At 46.8% G+C, this 9360-nt stretch overlaps 1 long non-coding RNA gene across 1 annotated transcript; it reads left to right on the top strand.

Moving 5' to 3' along the window:
- The first annotated feature begins 2 nt into the window (after positions 1 to 2).
- Positions 3 to 8209, top strand: LOC309866521. The gene is made up of 3 exons (XR_014312731.1): positions 3 to 234; positions 1984 to 2059; positions 6074 to 8209. It is a non-coding gene; the product is annotated as an uncharacterized lncRNA (long non-coding RNA).
- Positions 8210 to 9360: the final 1151 nt, after the last annotated feature.

Raw genomic sequence — 9360 nt, 5'->3', positions numbered from 1 at the left:
GCAAGGGGAGCTCTGTGGCCGGGCGGGGGGCGGGGGTGGGGGCGGAGCTCCGCCGGGCGGCGGGAGGGGGCGGGGCTCGTCAGTAACAAGGGAGGGGCGGGGTTCCGCTCCCTATCGGGGTCTACCTCCCGCAGGCAGGGAAGAGATGAGGGAGTGCAGGTTTCCAGCTGGTGTGGACGTACGAGAAGTAAGTGGGCGATCCCAAGGCAGGCGATGCGAATCCTGGACTTGAAGGTGAATCCTCCACGTGTCTCCACACGTGCCCCTGTGGGGGCGCACCTGTCTCCATCTGTTCCCCTTCTCCAGATCGCAGCTCACACGCGGCGCCTCACACCCTTGGGTTCCCAGCCCTCGGACTCCTCCGGTCCCTCCCCTCCCTTCCCCCAAGGACTCCTAACTGGGAAATATCCCAAGAGGAAAAGCTAGGGAAGACGAGAGATGGGGCTGTTCCTGTAACATTCTATTACAGATGTGTCTGTAACAATCCCCTCTTCTGTGTACCACGGGAGCCCCACCTACCTCCTCCCATCCAGCTGCTCCCACTGCATTGCTTCCCATCCAGGCAGACATATCTCACATCACAGATAATCAACTCTCTAGTGATACCCACTTCTCCCGTGTCTTTTCCACACACGCCCTCCTCACACGCAAACAGCCGTCATATGAATACTTCGAACCCAGGCACGGCAGCTTAGAGCGGGCCCACCCCGCCCTGATGGCAGCATGCAAACACGCAGAAATCCCTTAAAGTCAAATCCCAGGTTTCATTGTCAATCAGACAGTGACAGAATAGAAACAGACAAGTCAATAAATCAAGTCTAGAAACAGTTCCAATGTCGTCTATCACAAACCCCTTATCCTCTCCAGGCTCTGATGCTCAAGCCATAGGCATTTTTGTCTTAGAAATAAAGCCAGTTTCTCCACAGAAATAATGTAGCCCTGAAGCAAACGCCAACATTTGCTTTTGGCTCTGCTGGGAAGGTGGCAGCTTTGCCTCATCATCATCCCCCCAGGGCACTGCCTCAGAGTCTGTCTCACCCTTGGGCTTGAATCTGCATGGGAGGGAGCAAAAAGCCACATTAGGCCCCAAAGGGAAGGGGTCTCAGAGGTGGGGGGAGTAAAGAAAGATGTGATGGCAAAACTGCGAATCCCCTAGAAGTCCCAGGGCCCAGGTCTCCAAACATTGGTTGGGTTTCGGCTTTGTGCCAACTCTAGCGCTTCTCGAACTTTAATGTGAACACAATCACCAGGGAACTTGTTACATTGCCGTTTCTGGTTCTGTAGGACTAGCTGGGGTGGGGTCCTAGACTGTGGTTCTAACAGGTTCACAGGTTTATACAGATGCTGCTGGTCCCCACCCCCATCCCCAAACATACACACATGTTTGGAGCAGTAGGGTTGCGGGACACACTGACTCAGGAATCTAGTGGTTGCAGGCTCTAGCCAGATCTCTGGGCAAGTTACTCAATGCAAGCGACCTTCACTTTTGTTATAGCTGCAAAGGGCATAATAACTGTTATGGGAGGATTAGGGGAGATGATGGACAATGAACAGGCTTTGAAACCTGTAAAATGCTTATAATAGTAGGTGTCAAATGAAGCCACCTTTGTTTAAGAAGTAGGGAGTTAAGGTGCTGACAGCTCAGAGGAATGGAATCAATCAAATCTATACAAAAGATGGCAGACTTCATGGGGGAGGTAGACCTGAGCTGGGTAGGATTTGGGCACTTGAAGCAAAAGAGCCAAAGGTTACTCTAAGCTATGAATGAGGTCAGCATGAACTGAGCCAAGGCAATGAGGTAGGAAGCAGCATAAAGAAGGGGAGGATTCCTGGTGGAGAAGAATAGGAAAAAATGTTAGATGGGGGTGGGGTGATACCATAAAGGTAGAATTTAAATGATAATTTTAAAATGAATACCCTGTGTGTACCTTGCACTTCCTGTTGTTTTAAATGATTTGTTAATGCACTTTCTTCCCTCACCAGAGTGTGGACTCCTGGAAGCAGTCTGTTGAACACCTAGTGGGGGCCAAGCAGCTTGCTAGGAACCCAGGATGTAGAGGTGAGGTCATCATGGTAAGGCTCTCTGAGACTTGGATGAGGTTTGCCAGATCCAAAGTCTTGCATTTTAAGCATTACACCATAAAATCTGGATTTTGGAGGGGAGCAGGGTCCTCCCATCTCTTAATGCAGAGCTGGCAGGATCTTAACAAATGTTCAAATGAATAAAGATCACTTCTCTTGTTCTTATTTTTATATAGCTATAATTGTGGTATACACAATTTTATGTCCTTATTTTTTGTTCACTTAACATTGCATACTTTCCCCATTTTTATTATGTAAGCTTTATTTTCTTCCATTTTTCTAAAAATGTCAAACTTATAGACAAGTTTAAAGTACAGTGGAAATCTATATACCCTTCACTTAAATTCACTACTTTTTAACATTTTGCCACATTTACTCTACCCCTTTCTCTTTTTTCCTTAACCGTTTGATACAAGGTGCAAACATCAAGACACTTTTGCTTTAAATAATTCAGCAGCCATTTCCTAAAAATGAAGAATTCTTCTATAGAGCCATTCGGACACATCCATAATAGTGTTATTTATTATGTAGTCCGTTTTAAATTTTTTCCATTTTACTGAAATATCTTTTATATATATTTTTTTGTCCTGATTCAGGATTTAATCAAGGCTCTCCCATTACATTTGTTTAAGTTTCCTTAGTCTTTTTAAATCTTGACCAGTTCCCCATTTTATTGTTAATTTTTCATGACATTGATCATTATGAAGCATCCAGAGCTGTTGTCATGTAGAATGTCCCACATTCTGGGTTTTCTCGTTGTCTCATGATTCAATTCTGATTAGACATTTTGGAAAGGACTACTGCATAGGCGATGTTGTGGGCTTCCCACTGAATTACACTGGTAGACCGGTAGCGCACATTTGTCTCTTCATTGGGGATGTGGGATTAATCACTTGGTTCATTTGGAGTCCACCACATCTTTCCTTTACAATTTAAAGCAAGCTGTGGTGCGATATCCTGAGACCTTTGATTATTTGTTCCCAACAATATTTTGCCCAGTGGTTTTAACTTCCATTGATGATATCTCCTATTTGTTATGATGCTGGGGGATTGCAAAATGGTGACTCTAATTCTGTTATTTCTTCTGCATTCATTTGCTGGCATTCTCTTGTAACAAAGAACTGCTGCTTGCTTCTCTGTCTCTCTGTTTCTCTCTCTCTTTCATCCCCATGGTCTAAAAATTTATCTATTTATCTACATGTCTATTTTTTCAGTGTGATATAATCCATTATTGTTATTACTGTTGTTACTTTTTGATGCTCAAATTATCCCAAATTTGGCTAATAGGGGCCCTTTAAAGAGGCCTCTGTGTCCTTTTGACTTGATTCCATCAATCTTTAAGCAGTTAACTTGCTTCCTTACAGAAAATATTTCAGACTTGTAATTGCCCTGCTGGAGACCCGTAATCAGTCTTTTTTTTTTTTTTTTTTTTTTTTAAGAAAACCTTACTCCTTTTGGTTGGAAGTGGTATTTAAAAGTTGACCTAGAACTTCATTTATGTACTTTAGATACTTTAAAAAAGACTATTCAATATTTCATCAAATTAACATTTTAATTTGGCTCAATGTTACCTTATTTGTTGAGCATTCAGGATATTTGCACTCTCTTTCTTTCTAAATTACCCTGTGATAAACATCTTTATACAGATTCCTTTTCCAAGTTACGATTATGTCCTTTAGCAAGATTCCCAGAAATGGAATTATTGGGGAAAAGGATGTACATTCTTTTTCTGACTCTTGATACACATTGCCTAGTTGCTCTCATAGAAGATTTTTTAAAGTCAAAATGACTTCTTTTTTTTTTTTTTTAAAGATTTTATTTATTTATTTGACAGAGAGAGAACACAAGTAGGCAGAGAGGCAGGCAGAGAGAGAGGAGGAAGCAGGCTCCCTGCTGAGCAGAGAGCCCAATGCAGGACTCAGTCCCAGGACCCTGAGATCATGACCTGAGCCAAAGGCAGCAGCTTAACCCACTGAGCCACCCAGGCACCCTCAACAATGACTTCTAAGTGTCAAACCCAATAATTTTATCTTACTCCTCTTTCTCCTTTGCAGTACCTGAATCTGCTGACCTCCATCCCTGAAACCTTCTTCTCCCAAGCTTTCCTTAAATGACACCGTTATGGTTCTCCTCCTTTCTTTTAGGCCACACCTTCTTCCTCCTTTAACCTCCTAAATTTGTGTAGGTCCTAAGGCCTCATCTTTAGCCCTTACTTTTCTTAGTAGGTACTAAGTGGGGTGTCCTCACTTCTGTTTATCTAAATTTGGATGTCCAGTCCTCTCCTGAGTTCTGATCCCTTCTGAGTTTTGCCTTCTCCTAAGACTGGTCCTTGCCTTCTGTCTCCAGCCTTGCCTCAGGCCCATCTCTGTTCTTGAGAGGACAAACATTTATACAGCATACTTGAGAGGACAAACATATCTCAGTATACTCACGCATGCACTCTGTTCTTTGAGATTCTAGATATAGATGGAGTTTCATTTGGGCCACGTTTTCTATTTGTCTGATATGAAAATAATATGTATTTGAAAGAATACAACCTAAGATACAATCATGAAGTAAACTGGCCCACTTCACTCATTTATGGACACCATAAGAAGCCTCTCTTCAAATATTTATGTATGCTTGGAAAATATACATAGTAACATTCAGTTCTGCCTTTGATTAACTTGAATTTTCTAACTCTAGTGGCCTATAATTTAAGTTTGATCCTCATAATAAAATAACAGAGAAGTTGAAGTGAAGGGTCTCCCAATGGACTACCAAGTCAAGTCCCTCTTCCCAACCCCAAACCTAGGATGTTACCCCTGCCCTTCCAGCATGAAATCAAAACAGGACTGCTTCTCACTAGAGCCCAGGCTCAGATCCAAAGGTTTTTATAAGCACAATAAGGAATCTCGTTCCTCTGTCTCACCAACCCAGCCATCCCTCACCTGCCCCAGCCAGGATCCAGGGCCTAGAGACAAAAAGGACAGGGTGGGTGGGTGGATACTCCCTCCCTGTATGTGTACTCTTCCTTATAAAAGGAGATTGCCTATTAGTGCAAATATATCACCTCAAGTTCTTCCTGACTTCTAGGGATGAGGGCAAGGAAGGGAAGAGGTCATTTGTGTTATGCAAGAAGGGGGGGATATATTTTTACACAAATATGCTGTATAAATGTTTGTTCATACAAGGACTACCATGAAAGGTATGAAGAAAACTGCAATAATTGGTGGATGAACTGAAGAATGAGGAGACTTACTTTTCACTGGACTTGTTCGCATGTATTCTCTAAACATAAACAACTCAATTTTTAAAAAATTCATAAAAGGGAAAATCGCAAGGTCACGGGGGCGCTGTTTTGCTGCTGTAGAATGATTCAGATACCGATTTTCAGTTTCTTCGGGAGGGAAGGGATTATAACTGCTGTGAAACTGAATTCATAGTGTTAAGTTAGAGTTACTGAAGGTGGCGATCTTAAGGGTGGCTTACTCTTCAAGGCAGAAAGACGCGGTGGTTCATCTCAAAAAAGCGAATTGTGTTCTCTGTAGAACCTCGCTGCAAGAAGAAAAATTTAAAAAGACAAGCCCCTTGCCGTGCCATTGTTCCCACAATGCCGTGACTCGGATTCGAACCGAGGTTGCTGCGGCCACAACGCAGAGTACTAACCACTATACGATCACGGCGAGCTACCGGGGACCTGTAAGAAGAGCTTTCTGATTGTCCTCTTCAATAGTCATAGGCCTTCCCACTGTGCACGTCACCAAAAGACCCACCTATGGGGCGGAGTTCCAGCCTAAAACCGAATCTGAGAATGCGCAGGCGCATGGGCTCTCGACAGTTGCTCGGGTTCTCTCAGGTTTTGGTTCCTTAGCAACAAAAGTGGTTATGTTGCGGTGGGGAAGGGTGGGTTCTGTGTGAATAAGGTGAGAGTTTAGGGGGGAACACTTGGGTATGCAGGGACGGGACTGGCCGGAACTCAATGTTCACAAGTTGTAATTCCCTCTCCTAGGAAGATGCCCATCTGCTATGCTTGGGAGGTCCTTCCAGCGACCCGGGTCTGTTGGGGACGCTACTAAGGGGTTCGTGTCCCTGCTGATTCCCCTAGAAGTGACCCAACATCGCCTCGTTGGAGGATATGGATGCCCCCAGGACCGGTTGGTCACGCAGGAGGAGTTCAGTGAATGCGTCTCGCCCTGCTGATCTCTTCCCGCCAACTTCCTTGCAGCTTCCGTTCCTGCCGAGACCGCCCTGACTCCTCCCTTACAGTACTCCCGCCGCCCGAGCCGGTGGCCCCCTCGCTTGTACCCCGCGCGGCAGCAAGCACCAGTCCGGTTTTTCTTCTTGTCCATCGGTGCTCCCGCCCCCACGGCACCTAGAACCAGGCCGAGTCCACAGCAGGCAGAGGCCTTTTGCTACAGTGAGAACGTGCCACTGGTTCTAAGGAGAGAATCCACCGCGACCGCCTATCTGCTCTAATCATCACGCCCATCCCCTGCAGAGTCAAGGGGGGGATGCTACCAAACACGATTTGAATCCTTTCATTCCTCCACCCCTCACCCCCCACCCACAGACTGCGGGGAGATTCGCCCACCTTTTCCAGCTCATCCCTTGGCCCTCCGTGTCATTTCCCATTCCTGAATTACTTGCATTTATTCACTCAACAGGTCCTTCAGAGGTGGGGAAGGAGGAAGATTTATAAAGAATTGCCGATAGTTCCTTTTTGAGACCTCCTTCAGACCTTTGCACACGAGTATCCTGGCTGCTCGTCAAATTCCTTCTCTGCCTTTAAGAGCTACTTCAAAAGTCACCTCTGCGAGGCCTTCTCTTCCTATTATTATTGGGAGTCCTTTTCCAGCGCTGCCATGGAAATTCGTACATATGTCTATGACAATTATCGGCCTTACGAGAGCACTGTGCTTTGTCCCCACTGAACGGTATCGCGGGTAGGACTAGTAAACGGTAGCCTATATTCTTCGGAAGTCCAATTTAGCCAGAGCTGGCGTGACGTAAACCTAGTTTCCAGCTGTCAAAGGGGATTGGGATCCATTTTCGAGAATGTTATTACAAATTCGGGAAAAAAAAAAAAAAAATGTAGGACAGCGATAAAAGTCGAACCCCTTGCCGTGCCATTGCTGTCGCAATGCCGTGACTCGGATTCGAACCGAGGTTGCTGCGGCCACAACGCAGAGTACTAACCACTATACGATCACGGCGAGCTACTGGGGATTCGGCCCTCGGTTTCCTCGCCTGAGTTCTTCTGTGTTGAAAGCCCCGCCCCCTTGTCACGTCACTGTCGGTTCCTGCGGATCCCTAGCTTTGCTGTTCCCCGCGCACAAGCAGACGCACTGATCTCCATGCGTTCTCCGTCGCGATCCGCGCTCGGCGCCGGCCAGACCCCGCCGCTTCACGGGTTTGGCGGCTGCGCTGGAGCTCTCCCTGGCCCCCGCGCCTTGAAGGAAGGAGTGCGGGTGCTTGGAACTAATGTTTCCTTCTTGTTGTAGAATTCGAGAGACAGCCCCATTCCCAGCCAGAATCCTCTCAGATTGCGTCAGCGCCGGGCACGGTGGGTGTGAGAGGGACGACCCCGGGGCGTCATGTTCGTCCTCCTCGGACGGAATCCTTTCGTTTGCCAAGCACTTATCAGTCCTTTCTTTCACGGTGCGTGCGCACGACCGGCGGAGACCCGCGGAGGAGAACAACGGCACCCCAATTTCGCTTCGGGGTCAGCGCGAGGGCCAGGCAGGCCCGGCAGACCACGGGAGACATTGGAAGACTAAGGCGGCGGCCGGCTAGACCTGAAGGCCCATTCGGGGGAGCCTGATTCCCGCGGCGTCCCGGTAGCTCGCCGTGATCGTATAGTGGTTAGTACTCTGCGTTGTGGCCGCAGCAACCTCGGTTCGAATCCGAGTCACGGCATTGTGGGAACAATGGCACGGCAAGGGCGCCTTTTTAGCTTTGGGGAAAGCACATTGCATCGCGTGGTTGTGCCCCGACTGCCTCCTAGAGAGTAGGTTAGGGCAGGGCCGAAATTATAATGCGGCCAAAGTGGACAAAAGTTCTGCGGATTTCTAGGACTTTACTCCTTTAATTCTCTAAGTGCGAGGGGAGCGGCCCACCTCCAATCCTCTCTGCTGTGTGATCATTTTAGGACTTCGTTCTGTGTGGTACTTTTCTCTTTCCTCGTTTCCTCCACTGTCAGTGGTCAGATCGTACACACCAGGTCCTCAGAAAAGCCTCTCCCGGCTACAACTTCAATACTTGGAGTGGAGGGCTTATAGGAACAAAGGGCAAACATTTCCTGGGCGTTAGAAGAATGCACAATACGCTGAACCCTTTCTGGTTCAGATCTTGTGACCAGTGAGAAACATGACCACACTAGAGGCACTGTTTCCCACAGCCCTTGTGAGAGGTGCTAATGTGGGGCTTGTAGCCTCCGCTTCCACAGCCTCCTAGGTGCGAGGGTGTTTTCTCCTGGAGGGCTCTTCCCCCCTCCCCCTCAAATCTACCTCAGATTTAAAGCATACTTCATTTGTTAGTTTGTTTTATGTGCACTTAAAAAATCTGAGCCTCCCAAATTCGGGTCTGTCATTTGGCACTGGACAAAATCGAAGTGAGTTTTGGATTTGGCTCTCAGGTGGCTGCTGGCGACCGGGGTCACTGCCAAGGAGGGAATGAGATAGGACTGAGTGAGGAATGAGCCTCTCCAACTCCTCAGGGGATCTGGAGGTGGCAGAGCAAGTCAGAAAGCATTCCTGAAAGAGATGGACATTTCCCTGGGGCTGTGCCCCACAATCCATCAGCAAAGACTCACTGAACAGCATGTAAAAAGCAAGACACTACTGCAGATGTAATTTCCTAGGGTCTCCCCACTCCCAGTTCCCTAAATATGAGGAGTTTAAAGCCACAAAACAGGACACGAGAGAAAAGGAGAGCATAAAGTCAATCTGGGAACTTGCTCTCCCTTCCACCTCCAGGTCTTTTCTAGGTATCAGAACCAGGAAGGAGGCAGGAGATGTAAGACCTGTGTCGAATCACACATTCCAGCTCCAGCTATTTCTGTTTGAGTTGGATTTGTTATTTTTTGTAGGTTTCCTAGTCTCCACTGTAAATCACTTAATTTTTTTCTTTTCCTCTGATGGACTCTGTAGTAGCTGACACTCTTTAGGTTAGTCTTAACTCTAATTTTAAAGGTTAGCATGGCTTTAATTAAGCCAGTGACACCTAGAAGCAGGCTCCCCAAGGTTTGAGTCTTGACTCTTGAATTAATTAGCGGGGTAACTTTAGGTAAGCTACATA

Source organism: Mustela nivalis, assembly GCF_964662115.1.
Source record: "Mustela nivalis genome assembly, chromosome: 6".
Taxonomy (NCBI): Eukaryota; Metazoa; Chordata; class Mammalia; order Carnivora; family Mustelidae; genus Mustela; species Mustela nivalis.
The sequence above is the reverse complement of the archived record's forward strand: the minus strand, read 5'-3'. Positions and strand labels throughout refer to the sequence as shown.